Source organism: Epargyreus clarus, unplaced genomic scaffold (genome assembly GCF_041222505.1).
Source record: "Epargyreus clarus isolate Ecla_fem2 unplaced genomic scaffold, WU_Ecla_fem_2.2 ptg000031l, whole genome shotgun sequence".
NCBI classification, from domain to species: domain Eukaryota; kingdom Metazoa; phylum Arthropoda; class Insecta; order Lepidoptera; family Hesperiidae; genus Epargyreus; species Epargyreus clarus.
Window position 1 is genome coordinate 9635484 of NW_027332236.1, and position 14793 is coordinate 9650276.

The 14793-nt window shown below is 34.5% G+C and overlaps 1 protein-coding gene across 1 annotated transcript in view; it reads left to right on the plus strand.

Annotated features, from left to right (window-relative positions):
- The first annotated feature begins 2260 nt into the window (after positions 1-2260).
- The window catches only part of Itpr (Inositol 1,4,5,-trisphosphate receptor), an 86926-nt gene continuing 74393 nt past the window's right edge, over positions 2261-14793 (plus strand). The window contains exon 1 of the mRNA XM_073089965.1: positions 2261-3028. The gene's annotated coding sequence lies outside the window, so the exon portion shown is untranslated. The remainder of the gene's footprint in view (positions 3029-14793) is intronic.

Sequence of the window (14793 nt, forward strand, 5' to 3'; positions counted from 1 at the left end):
GAACTTGCCAATTTTCAGCAGGATGTGAGCATTACCTTGTAATTGATATCACTCGGTATCCGATCGGTAGAATCCTGTGTGGTAGACTCCGGTGACACCACCGCCACACCTGTGTGCGCTGCTGTGTTCTGGTTTGAAGGGTATGGGTAAGGGAGACATATTTTTCTAAGGCGTTCCGGCTTAATCCTCAGGGGTAGCGGCGCATCTGTGTCCGGACTCAGGTTGGAATATATAATCCTATCTGGGGTTGATTACAGATGTCCATGGGCGGCACTAGGCACTTACCATCAGGTAGACTGCATGCTAGTCTGCTACTCCGATATTATAAAAGAAAAAAAGACTTAAGTTAACAGCGCTTCCGTGATTAACGGTGAAATACAAAACTAAGTATAGTCCACGCCAAACTTCTAGTCCGCTCTGAAGTTATTGCAAGCAGGTGTAGTCATACAATTTGCTATGGCGACGCGATTCATTGCTATATTCAGAGCGGACTAGTAGTTTTAGTTTTACGCTGACTATATTTACCTACTTGATCTCTATTAGTTCAATGTCATATACTCGGCTCTAGGACACGTTTGCGATTTACGATGTTAGATAATATCTATCATACGTAACATTCAGTATTAAAGTTCAGGAAGTCTACAATCTGTAACCTCTGTAGGTAACCAGATTAAATGAAACTAGTTTTGCCTCCGACATCACTAGCGGGAAACAGAAACATGATATGTGTTATAAGGCAACCTGCTTTCAGAAATCTGTAGGAAGAGGAAAAAATATACACATTCTGGTATATACTTAACTCAGGACATCCTTAAAACAATCCTAAACATGCACACAATAGCACACATACCTACGTTACAATTCCGAAATTTGTTAAAATTGCTGCGAATTAAGTTCGACCTATCGCTTCAGCTCATCATGATCTATTATCTTGCTTAGAAAAAGGTTTATCCGAAGTCATCTCCTCATCATCATGGAACACAACCAGAGTCCTCCGAGCGCGGTGCCCCTATCGGGCTCTGCCCTGCGGGGAGCAGTTTACGACTCCTCTCGCACACCTGGTGTTTACGGCGGTATGCGACCACACATACCGTCGTCCTTACCGGGGTTGCTTGCTAGACGGTTCGAGCTCCCACTCTTGCTGCCGGCTAACCCGGAAGTCCCCTTTAGTCGCCCCTTACGACAGGCAGGGGATACCGTAGCCTTATTCTAGTCCCGGGTCTACAGGGACAATGAGGTATCTACCTACACCTCAACTTTTACTACAATAGACAATGGTGCAAGCAGTTTTTTGATTTGCCTACGTTACTCGTGTATTTGACCACCCTGTATCAAAATGAAAAAAAATTGATAATACATAACGACAATCTCGCACGTATTCTTTATCTCTTAAGTAGTTAATAACGAATGATAAACTGCAGTAGCCCTCGACACGCTAATAATAACTTTCCTTTATCCACCTCTTATCGGATTATCCATCTTGACATAATTTTGTATTGTAACAACGATAACATCGAGATTTACTTAATAAGTGAAGTATGAAAGATTTGCAAATACTATTTAAGTAGTTATACAATATCCAAACAATCTACTTTAATTTTAATTCTGCCTATGCTATGGAATTTGCTAATTAGGTATAAGCTATCTACTTAGATAGTTAATTGTATCAGGCGTTACTTTGCGGAAATCCATGCTATTAAGTTAAGATTAAAACTACTTCGCAACAATCCGCTACAAATATGTATGATGGTATATATTTTAAACCATGCAGTATGTACCACCCTCCCTCCCTCAAAGGATGCATGCAGATGCAAAAATTAAAAATATACACCACCATACATACCACCACCAACACGTGTTTCGCTCCAAAACGGAGCATCATCAGGGTAAGTTGACTCTACGACGGTTAATCGCTAAGACGGTTAGCGTTTAGTTAGTTTTAATCTTAACTTAATAGCTATCTACTTAATTTCGAATATGGGTACTTGAGAGGAAATGATTTTTCCATTCAGGAATCTGGAACACGACTACGATTTAGGATTTTCCCTCAATCTTGGGGAAGGTCTCGTAAATTAATTCTTGCTAAATTGGCAAAATCAAGAAATTAGCTCAATTTTAAACTGCAGAACAGAATAGTTATAATTTATAAAAATATATATGTATGTAAAAAATAATGTTTTAAAACCTATATTAAAATGTTTTGAAAAATAGATAATAATGTCACCCTTACTTTTCTCTTTATTTATGTCATATACTAAGTATATGTCATTCTGACTGTATTTTTTATTAAAAATACGAAATGTCTACAAAATTATTAGTTTAATTGAAATATAACATCTATTATTTCATAACAAATGGGTAATCAACAAACAGGCTTTCTTGATTACAATCACAAGTATAAACGTAGAAAATCGAATACTTGGAATGTAAATAAATCGAAGAGTATACGAAAACCAGGAAATCTGACGCGCAAATCGAGATCAACTCGTACCGTATATGAGAAAATGAAGCGCGTATTTGGAGAAGTGCCGGTCATGTTGGCTGTTATTTCATCTGCATCAGAATGCCGTTTACGATCAGAGAAATCTGAAAAATATCTATCACAACTATATGAAACAATGAATTCGTATCCTTGTACACAGTTTTGCCACGAGTGCAATAAGAAATCTAGATCATTAATTAATCGTTAATTGTTTTAGCTATGTTTGTATAATATAACAGTGTGCTGGAATAAGGAAGTTATAATTTATACTATTTGTATCGTTTACGCGAGTAAATGAGAATAAAATTTCAATGTGTATCATATTTGTGGGTAAGTAAAACGCTGAGGCTGGCATCCCTGAGCAGTGGCGCGCCTTCATGCGAGAGGGGAGCGTGTCGTTAACTCGTCGCTAATTCGTGTGTTATTCTAAGTCAAAGTTTACATGTTTTTCTTAGATTATCGCTATAAATCCCTGATATTATCATAAGCTGACATTATTGTGATTATGTGTTGTTATCTCAAGTGCGTCGGAGGTGCGTGATAAGGGTAAGTTGGCTGTATAAACACTTATCACGTCAGACGGTGATTTTTAAAACGATATGCTGGACTCAGCTGTGCTGGAGTCGTGTACCTACTCCTACAACTTTGGTACTCTTGTTAGATTATTGTTTTAAATGATTACGGAGATGTCTCCAAGGTTATATCGTTATGGTCGGTTTAATTCACTCTAAGTGAACTGTCCTACAGTATCATGTTTTCATTTACAATTTATCATTGGCATTGATGCACGAACTTACTATAAAGTATTTTAATTATTTATTTAGTTAAAATACCAGTTTTTAAGGTAATTTAACCATTAAGGTTACATGTTGGATTCCTATTAGAAAACCATTTACTTTGCCAAAAAAGTTTTAAACTACTTAACTTTTCTGTTTTATGAAGCGGCGATAAAAAAGTATTTGTATTTCATTATGTATGACAGCATTTTACTAATAAGTTTGTGTTTTAATAGGTGTATGAATAATAGTGTAAAAATACCAACTCTTTAAATTAATTTCATTTTCTGATTAAGTTAAATTTAGGTAGGGTAACTTGGAGGTTATGTTACTTAGTTATATTTGATTACCTTCAAATTTGACAATAAGTTGTGTAAATAATTTTAAATCTTTAAAGTACAGATTAAAATTATTACAATTTCAAGTAACAAATAATTTAAGTTTTGGGTTCTAAAAATAATGCTGATTCTATACTTAATAACATATATTAGACAAAATATAAGAAAAACAATTGTTATTATAAAAGCTAAAAGTCTAATGCACAAAGGGGTTTTAATAGCCTTTCCAGTGCCATTATAATATTTAAATTAATAATTGGTACAAATCACATTGGTCATAAAGAAATAACTCTGTCATAGTCCTGAGTTATTCCCTCAGGACTATGCCATGGGGCTCTTCAAGAGGGGTGTAAAAAGAGCTCTCCTTCAAAGCCGGTGATGCATTGGCGTCTCCTCTGTGTTGCAAATGTCCATAGGCGACGGTGACTGCTTTCCATCAGGTAGCCCGTCTGCCTTATTGTTAGGTTAAATATTAAAAAAAATAACAAAAACTCTTCAATTATTAAAATTGCTGAATATGTGGCAAGTTGTATTATAAGTTTGTGGCGATGCAGTAATTATGTTACATACATAATACTCCTGTTTGCCATTTCATATTATAGTAACTTACTATTTAATTAATACTTAACCTTGTTGTGATATAAGAGTTCAGATGTAATTTAACTGATAAATTATTATATGATATTCAATAATATTTGTTGCATATTGATGCTTGAAAGGCACATACTAAGCGACATGCAGTAAAATTTACAGGAGAGTGATTTGAAATTGAAATATTTACTAAATATAAAATAAACTCTCATAATTTTTGGATTGAATATATTTCTACTTATGTAAAAATCATTTTAATCCAACATAAGGAGAGTTTAGGCTTTAGTCCACCTTGTTGCTAAGTACCGATAAATAGACATTACACTCTGTTGAGAACCTTACTTAAGAACTTTTTGATGTGTAGACATCCTCACAATATTTTCCTTTGTGGTCTTCCTTTGTGGAAGTGACATTTAATTTGTAATAGTCACATAATTTTGAAAAAATATTAATATGTGCTTAGGTTTGGCCGTCCAATTTCCTGATTGAGAGCCTAAGTGTCTAACCATAAGGTTGTCACTGCTAGAGTAAATTATAATGTCTAATGATGTATTATAATGTCAGTAAAAAATAAGGATTATGTTTACAATATAAACCCTTATGGGATACTGGACCCTTAGTGTGTCGCACAGGTAGATCTCTGTGCGACGGTGTCTGTGTGAAGATTGATAATATTTTTTTTATAAAATAGAAGCTGCAAAAACGCATGTAGTCCATCTGATGGTAAGTGGCTTCAGCTGCCTATGGACATTTGCAATAAATCCCAGATAAGATTAGATTCCTACCTGAGGTCAACCACAGATGTGTTCTGACACCTGAGGACTAAAATGAAACACCTTAGAATTATGTATGTCTCCATCATGATTAAAAAGGTGTATTCATCATCATCAACCCATTAATGCCCCACTGCTGGGCATGGCTCTCCTCTCAGAATGAGAAGGATTAGGCCATAATACACCACTCTGGCTATTGGTAGACTTCACATACTTTCAAAAACTTTCTTTTTTAAGATTTCTCAGGTATGTAGGTTTCCTCATGATGTTTTCCTTCACTGTTTTAGCAAATAATAATTATTTTTTAATATATTTTTTTAAAGTTGTATTCATTATGTATTTATTTATCATAAAAAAATAAATATGTGTTGTCATAGATTACATAAAAAAGGGAAATAAAGATTTTATAAAGATTGCTCAGCTATAAAAATAGGCATGCAACAGTCCAACTTTTAGAATACTTCACAATACCTATTTGAAATTCAAATGATGTTTAAAAATAAATGGAGTTTTATTTGTGGAGGAAATTGAGTTAAAAAAATAAATGATACATACAGAAAGAATCATTTGAAGAAATGCACATCTTGATTTCATCACAGATAATAAATAGTTGCATTTCATACAAGTGACACTATCTGATGACGTAATAATACAGTGTTCCCGGCTGGGTAATCAGATGTTTGAAAGTTATCTATGCAATTTTACTTTCTATCAAAATCAGCCCCCTAACTTTTTCGCCATATCTTTATAGTTTCGGATTTAGCCATCCACGCACACGTGAACAATTCACCCTGTATGTGTATACGCAAATGTAGATTATTACGCAACTCATTTATGAATAATGTAGGAAATCTTATATATAAAATATCGAGTCAGAATGTTAGTTACCGTACTCCTCCGAAACGGCTTTACCGATTCTCACCAAATTTTATATGCATATTCAGTAGGTCTGAGAATCGGCTACTATCTATTTTTCATACCCCTAAGTGATAAGGATTGTTCACCCTTAACATTTTTTTATTTACAACACAACGTTTGCCGGGTCAGCTAGTTATTATATATTATGGCAACAATATTAGCATTCTCACAAATTTTCACGGAGCGCAAGAACGTGGTACATACATAACAAACAACGATTCACTCTGGTGCGCACACGCACTCTAATTGTACTAACTGGCGGAGTGGCCGCTTTAATTAATTGCTGCTCGGGATTGGTGTGTGTTTCACTGTGAGCGAGTAAGCTACAAGCGATGAGCGATTATGTATGGGATGTTAATTATGCAGTGATAGCTTAGCAGTTAGAAACTCTGCCTCTTAATTGTGATTCGAGGTTCGAATTACGGGAATGCACCTTTGATTTTTTAAAGTTATTTTCGTATTAAAATTTAATTATTATTTATGTACTTAAACGGTGGAGGAAAATGTGAGGAAACCTATATGAGTGAGAGTAAGTTTTCAAGGGTGTGTGAATTCCACCAATCCGCATTTGACCAGCGTGATGGACTTTGGAATAAACCCCACTCTTTAGAGAGGAGACCCATATCCAGGAGCAGGGCAGTAATGTGTTAACGACGTTAAACAAACTTTATTTGTATTGATAGGAACACTGATAAAACAAGAGTACATGTTTTGACCACCATTCTATAAATCTGTATTCAAGGATACTGAATTTGAATTAAACTGACTTTGGACGGCATATGTAGTCTAAAAAGTTTGTTTACATTTAAAATTGAGATTTGCCACAAATCTATATGTCGTTATTCAATGATAGCCAAACTTTTAAGAAGGTTTTGTTAACTCCGCAGTTACGCCTGTTACATATCAAATATTTGCGTCTTCGTGTCTCCTCAGTTTTCTAATTTTAATATTCTGTAGGATTTTTCAGCCTCTATGAATAAATATGACATTATAATACATAGATAAAATACACATATTAATACTCTCCTCCAGTTTTCCTGACAAGTACAACTTTTAACGATGGAATATTTATGCATCTTCTAGGCAAGTGTGTTACATCTACATACTTCATAGCATAACTTAATTATACATTATATAATCTATGATAATACAAAAATATTCACGCATATGAAAAGAAAAATAATATAAGTTTGCTTTTCCAGTCTTTTCTGCTGAAATTGCGACATTTCCTAGCCAATTTTATGGTGTCGACTTTAGATGTAGGTCCTATGTGTCGGTCATGTAAAAATTTACTCATATTTTTTCCAATATCGCCAAAAAAAGCAAAACCTTCAAAAATATGTAATATTTATTTTATTTAGAAATAATTACATCGGTACAGATTTGTAATATGACAAGGCCCTTAACAACGCAGTAATAAATTCGTACGAAGTGTCTACTCGTTACATCCTCGGGTCTTGTGATTTTCGTGTTCCCATACTCTGTACAATGTTTACCCAGACGCCATTTTCTCGATTAAAGATTGCATACATGATATCTTTCTTTTCTATCTTTGTTTGTTGGTGTTGTATAAAGGTGATAGGTTATTTTAATTTTCCATTTACGTCTTAACATCGGAAATATACTTCACTACAGTTGTCTCAGAGAAGTTTGACTCCGGTGGCACCACGGCTATTTCTATCTAATATCAGCAGTGTTCTAGTTTAAAGAAGAACATATCTTTTGTAGAACCTCAGGTAGGACTGTAATCCTATCCGTTAATTTAAGTTATCTATAAGTAATGCATATTACAAAAAAAAAAACTAGCTGACCCGGCAAACGTTGTGTTGCCATATAAATAAAAAAAATGTTAAGGATGAACAACCCTTACCACTTAGGGGTATGAAAAATAGATAGTAGCCGACTCTCAGACCTACTGAATATGCATATAAAATTTGGTGAAAATCGGTAAAGCCGTTTCGGAGGAGTTCGGTAACTAACATTGTGACACGAGAATTTTATATATAAGATATAGATGCTCCATAAAAGCAAAAAAATACTATTATGATGAATTGTATCAAAAGCAATGATCTAATAATTTTGTACTCCTAACTAATTTATACGAAACAACCACCAAGTACCAATTCAATTCCCGCACGCACTCTAATTGTACTGAATGATTGTCATTCAATTAACAAGGTTTATTGGTTGTATCTTTAGTATTTGTTCTTTTGTGTTTCGTCCTTACTTATTGTGTGCAAATACTGTTTAATTATTTAAATCACAATTAAATAATTAAACAGTATTTTGGTGTTGGTGTGGTAAGGGAGACAGACTTTTCCGAGGCGTTCCAGCTTAGTCCTCAGGGGTAGCGGCGCATCTGTGGCTGACCTCAGGTACGAATATCTAATCCTATCTGGGGTTGATTACAGATGTCCATGGGCGGCAGTAGCCACTTACCATCAGGTGGACTGCATGCTCGTCTGCTACTCTTATATTATAAAAAAAAATTAAAAGTTGGCTATTTTATTAGTTTACCTGAGAGTTCTATCTGAAATTTGCAGATGTGTTCCTACTTCTGAGGATTAAGTTGAAGCGCCTCGTATACACGACGTATCATTGCCTCAAATCACAGCACAACAGTGATTAAACATTACTGTTAAAAGCCAGAAAAGAACTACAGAATTATGAATAGTTTCATCTTACAAACTTGTAGTGTTTAGGATATCTTAATCTCATTTGTATCCAACGGTTTCCTACTAACTGTCGTCTTTAGCTAATACGTGATTGAAGATTTATCTATTCTTTGCATGAATGCGGTTATCACTAGGATATTTCCTTCACACCGATTTAAAGCCCTCCAATCGTTATACTATACTCATTAAAATTTTAGCTGCTAATTGACATCCATCTGTACCGAAAAGAATAATTTTGTGTACTGATTTCATTGTTACGAATCGTTTAATGATGATGGTATAGTTAAGATAAAACGTTGGATTTACATAAGCCGTATAAGTTAGGCAACTAATACATGAGCGACTATCTAACTAACTATAATTGGGAACTATCTGCTCGTGTGTAACCTTCTATTAGTGCTAATTCTAAAAGCCATTTATTCGAAAAGGGCGCTAAGTTTTGTCTCCTAATATGAGATTTTTTGTAACTGTGAACGAATTGCGATCCATAATTTCTGTAATGTTATAGGCATACAATTATTTAGCACGCCGCAAAAACCTTTTAGATGTCAATAACATACTTTTTACGGTGAATTATTTTAAACTCAACTATAGTTTTAATATAAACGAGATTATTTCTTATCTGCGCGGTTTACATGAATGGTCGGCGTAATGAGCTGAACGATAATATCTCCGGAATTGTCCTCTGGCCTTCAACCTCATTATATTGAAACATGTTTACTTTTGACAAATCAAGGATAATTAATTTGTTTTTTAAAAGATTTGAGATTTATAAAGTACTATTCTGCCGGCTGTACATCGCTGTGACTGTCTCATATTCCTATGGGAACTTCGGGATACTTGGGAAGTGGAAGGTGTTCTACTACCTTTGTGGTTAGACTCGAGCGGCCACCTCCAGACCCGTTTCCGCCTGTTAAGTGCTGCTGTTACTAGGCAGCGGCGTATCTGTGGCCGACCTCAGGTAGGTGGATCATGCTCGTCTGTTACTCCAAAAAAACTTTCAGTATATTAGGTATCTTACAACCTTACAACAAAAGTGGTAAATAATTTCTATTTTTTCCTAACAGTGTCAAATGACAGTGAAAAATGACGAAAATTATTTTGTTCATAAGCATTTGAGATTTTATAACAGTTTTTAGCCATCAAACACAATTTTGATTACTTTTGGATCCTTTAAATATAATTTTGTATCGTTTATCCCGTCGTCGTGAAACAGGTGCTGCCCAAGGTCAGTCAGACGGAGCGAGGACGGAGGCTGCCTCCTGGATGAACAATTACACAGCTCTGTTTAATCTCAAAGTACGTGAAAGATTCAAACAACCGTAAACAATACCTGTTAAGCGTCTTTATTAGTAGTATATCGATGCTGTCAAGATTGTTATGAATATGCTCAGTTAGTAACCGAAAGTATGAACTTCAGACCATGAATATGGAATTACTGCCTGATCGCCTGCTAATACATGGATAAAAAAATAAATGAACAAGTATAAAAAATACCTTGTAAATAAGGAGGTAAAAAGTAGTGGTTATATCCTCTTTGTAAGGAGGCTCACTGTATAAAAAATATCGAAATTCGTCAAGCCGCTTCCTACAAAAAAGTCTCAAGGGTAACAAATTATTTACATACACAACTTCTACTTCAGGTTTTATTTTGTAATATTATATTGCTAAAAAGTAAAGGCAGTTTAAAAAGTTCTTGTACTTATCTTAATACAAACTTCAAAATTATTTACATATTTATACTTCAGGCTTTATTTTGCAATATTATATTGCTAAAAAGTGTACGCAATTGAAAAAGTTCTTCTACTTTATTTTAATTTTCCATTCACGTCTTGAACATCGGATGTATATTTCACTACCATTGTCTCCGAGAATATTTGTTCATGAAAAATATACATTTTTAAGTGTCGTATAGTGGACAATAAGCATCCTCCATTGTTGCTATTATAATACTCATCGCATGCAAAATGCAAGTTTTCTTAAATTTACGACTACAAAATGAAAACATATTTAATAGTACAACAAAATATTCGATTTTGAGGTTATGTAACATTTCGGTAAATAACTTCAGAACCCGGGTGCTGATCTAAAAAATAATTATTGGTGGTAGTATTTGGTTAATTATACATCGTCCACAACAAGTTTCAATTTGATGCAACTCTGGACGGCGGTCCATACTTTCATGGGCATTCTCCTTTGCATGTAAGATCTACAAATATTGTCTCCAGAGATTCTCGTAAACTGTCCTATACTGGTAATTCAAATGCATACTTCAAAATAATAAAAAAAGAACAAAATTCCCGTGCCGATTGATTTTAACTTCTTTTATGCGATTTCGAAACTGTACAAAAAGCTGCACACTAATTAAAGCTGGGTATGGTTACAAAATAAAAACGTTTTATTTTGTGGTATGGTGTTGTATACATTACAAAGAATCGACTTCAAGGACTAATGTGCCGACACATTTTATACAAAGAACTGAAAGTTCAAAATGTCTAGAAATCTATTTTTAGTACCGAATGATGTAAGTAATGTTCTGATTTCTGGTCCAATTTTAAATTTCCATCATGATGGAAACTCTCCGGAGAATCCGGTAGATCTGCCCCATATATTCGATTTATTAACTTGACCTCAATGGAATAACTAATGTGCCTAAATGTTTTAATCTATCAAAACTTTACCTAACGCTAAGATTAGTGAGAAATTACTTCGGCAGAGCTCCTGTTAGCTTTCAAACATAATGCTGTATACATCGGGTCAATGTTTACGATAAATCAAATTGAATGCAAAACATGTGTTTTAATTGTAAAATAGTGTTCTAAAAACATAAGGTATTATAGAGTTTTCACAAACTATTGGTTTCGATTTACTAGTAGTATGATATTTTTAGAAAAACAGAAATGAAATTCACAAATCAATTTCCATTCAATCGAGACTACAGATTGACCTTCTCGGGCTGTTGATTTGAATAAATGAATGTTTTTTCTTTATTTATTTACAATATTCAGCCAGAAACAAGGATCTGTTGCCTCTTTATTATTTTAGTGAATCTACTGGTTTCGGCACTAAATATCTCAAACGTCTGATAGAGTGACAGACCTTACTTCGTTTCATTACTGTTAATGTTCATAGCTTTAAAATTATGTTAATCTATTTTATTCTCATTCACATTCATAGGCGGCAATACCATACCATCAGGTGGACTGAATGCCCGTATGCTACTCCTATATTATAAAAAAATACTAAAAAATGTAGAGATCAATCGGCATTATAATATATGTTGGTGTTAGATGGATTTTGAAGAACCCTGTAGATAACCATTGACTTGGAACTGTGACTATTCTTCTTGGATAAAAAATGAATATTCTATCTTGAAATTCGTCGTTTAGTTTTTAACATTATTTAAAAATGTTAGAACAAATTAATAATTGTTTCAAATAACCTCAGAAATATCGTAAGACATGGTAACATATAAGTCATATATTATGTTATATGAACTCAATAAATCTTTCACCGTAAGCCTTCACGTAACGCAGGGTTGTAGGTATGGGGTTGTGGGGGGTGGTACGATGCTCCGAGCAATCTCGCTTATACTGTCGATGTACGTGTCAGCTTCAGAATAGTTGCTATCTCGGGAAAACGATGATATAATGAAAATGGTTGAACATGTCTTGGTGAAATTCACCTGGGAAGTCATGATATATATTTTGTATTGTATTTGTTTATGATTAAGTAACGGTAAAATAATTATATAGATCAAATATTATTTAAGGGTTCTATTTGGAATTTAACAGCCATTTGTATTACTTTTTGCAACTTATTCCGGAGAATCTTCCGCTCATTTGTATCTTCAATAATAATTGATCTTTCTCTTGAATTTCCTTTCGTGTTTTTCAACTTAACCCTTTTCCGATTTTCTTTCATGACAAGTCCAGTCTGCAAGTACCATAATATTGGTGCCATAATACTGGCATCCAGAAAAAAGTAAATCAAATAGGCATATAAAAGAAGTGTATCTGTGAACTATTCCGTACAATCCAACGAATGAATAAAATGTTTATACCCCCATTAAAACAATCATAGCTAACATTCTTCAATGACAACATTAAACGTAACGAAACTGAAGCTAAAGTAAACAAACCATGAACAGGCGAGCCTGTTGGAGCTATCACACATTTATGAGCTATGTCTTCACAGATGTTAGAGTTCCAAGGTTCAGTATTCAGCTAAACTTCTCGGTGTGTGGAAAGTGTGGAGTTGGGAAAAGTGTGATTATCGTTAATATTTGTGGCGTGTATAGGGGAGTGGGCTTCGGTCATAAGTCACAGAAACCATTCTACGGCGAATCTAAGTATAATTTAAAAACGAGGTTTCCGTTTTAATGGTTTCTTGGTTAAAATTGAGTTTTGGGGACGACGACATGTGTTCTGCGTGATCTACGCAATATTCGTTAAATGGTCAATGGTTACCCAATATTACCCAGTAAATTTATATTGTGTGAGTGAAACTGTTCGGTTATACTCATTTCGTATTTACACATATACCTCCACGAGCTCTTAACAAGGCAGCAATTGTATTGGCATGCGGACAGTCGGTACTTCGGTAGTGTTATTCAATCTAGTTGAATGTCACGGCTACTAGTAATATAGTAGTATCCGACGAGCGTTTATTCTCACCCTTTTCGCTTTATAAGCCTTCGATCCTAACTTTTTCATGCTCGTCCTTTTAAACTTTGTCAAATCCATTAAACCTTCTTTGAGATAGAAACTACTTATAAAGTTACCTACTGTCCCATGAAATCCCGTTATAGAAACTTTGGTCATTTCCTAAATTAATTCGGACTAACATAATAAAAGTAAAAAGTATTGGAGTCTGTGGGATAAAATATAAGCCAATTATTTTCAAACGAAATACAAACACTTTCTTTTTATTTCTATGTAGGTAGAATGTATATATAATGTCGTAATATAGTATTACAAAATAGTACCGTTACAGCTTTTCCCTGGTCGATAACTTGAGCAATAAATTTCAAACGTCCAAGTTTGCTGACCTAGAAGTTTGAAAGCTTTTATCTCAGATTCCACAAGCTTTAAAGCGACCAGGAAGGAGTGCCCTATTAGACGAAAGTTGAAATGCGACCTGGTTTCATTCAATGCTTTTAATATTTAGTTCTTAATCTTTAAATTTTGCTCTCCGTATCATAAGTAAATAGCTAAGATTAAGACTAGTCAAAAGAAAAGCTGAAAAACTTAAAGTGAAGATCCATTCAAGCCGGCGCTAATTGCATTTGGTATTTAATCATAATACTCGTACAAACCCAATAATGAATAATGTGCAGCGGCGGGTTTTAATCCTGGTTTTAATTATATTCGTTTAATTTTACCAGTCATTATAAGTTTATCGCGCGATTTTTCTGCTCTACTTCCTGTTTAGCTGCAGTCCACTGAATTATTAAAACGTTTTCGCTGATTTTCAACAAAACTCTTGATCTCGTTTTCATCATCCATAATAATCACTGGAATTTTATTTTACGTACATTTTTTCTCATTTGAACCGGCGGAAAAATTTGTTTCGTTTTACGAGCGAAATTTTCCTTTGAATCTGATAGACCGTAACTAAGTGAAACATTTATTTACAAAAGCGTTTCAAACTTGGATAAATAAGGAGACCCAGTAAATAGGTCAACAGGTCCCTTGGAAAGAAAAATACGCTTCAAAGGGCACATCTATATTTAACCAAAGCCCCAAGTTAAATGCCTGATTAGGCATAACGCATAACGCACATACTCGTATTGATTGGCCCCTTAACGCCCAGGGAAAGCTAGTATGAGATAATACTTGTCATCAAATGGCCGGTTTTGTGCTGGCTGAATAGCAAAAACGAAAAATAAAACTCAGCAGTTGGAGCTGCGTTCAGATTTGAAAAGAATTTATTCAGTATTTTTCTTTTTAATCTGCATTGTTTGGCGCGAATGCATAAATAATATAAGACTGAATACAGTCTTAAAACGGTTTTCAGCCAGTGACGACGAAATAACGTGGTAAAGTTTGTACTATGGCGGGGTGGAATATCTAATGGCACTTGCCGAGCATAGTGCGCTTATGTAGAGGAATAGTGGATTGTGATGGAAGAATCGTGTCGATCCTTCAGTTAGATTGTCTAAACTTTGAAGGTTTTTAGTGTATATTGCGTAGAAATTGGTGCATATTATCCGAGTAGTTAGTTACTCATATCGCGAAT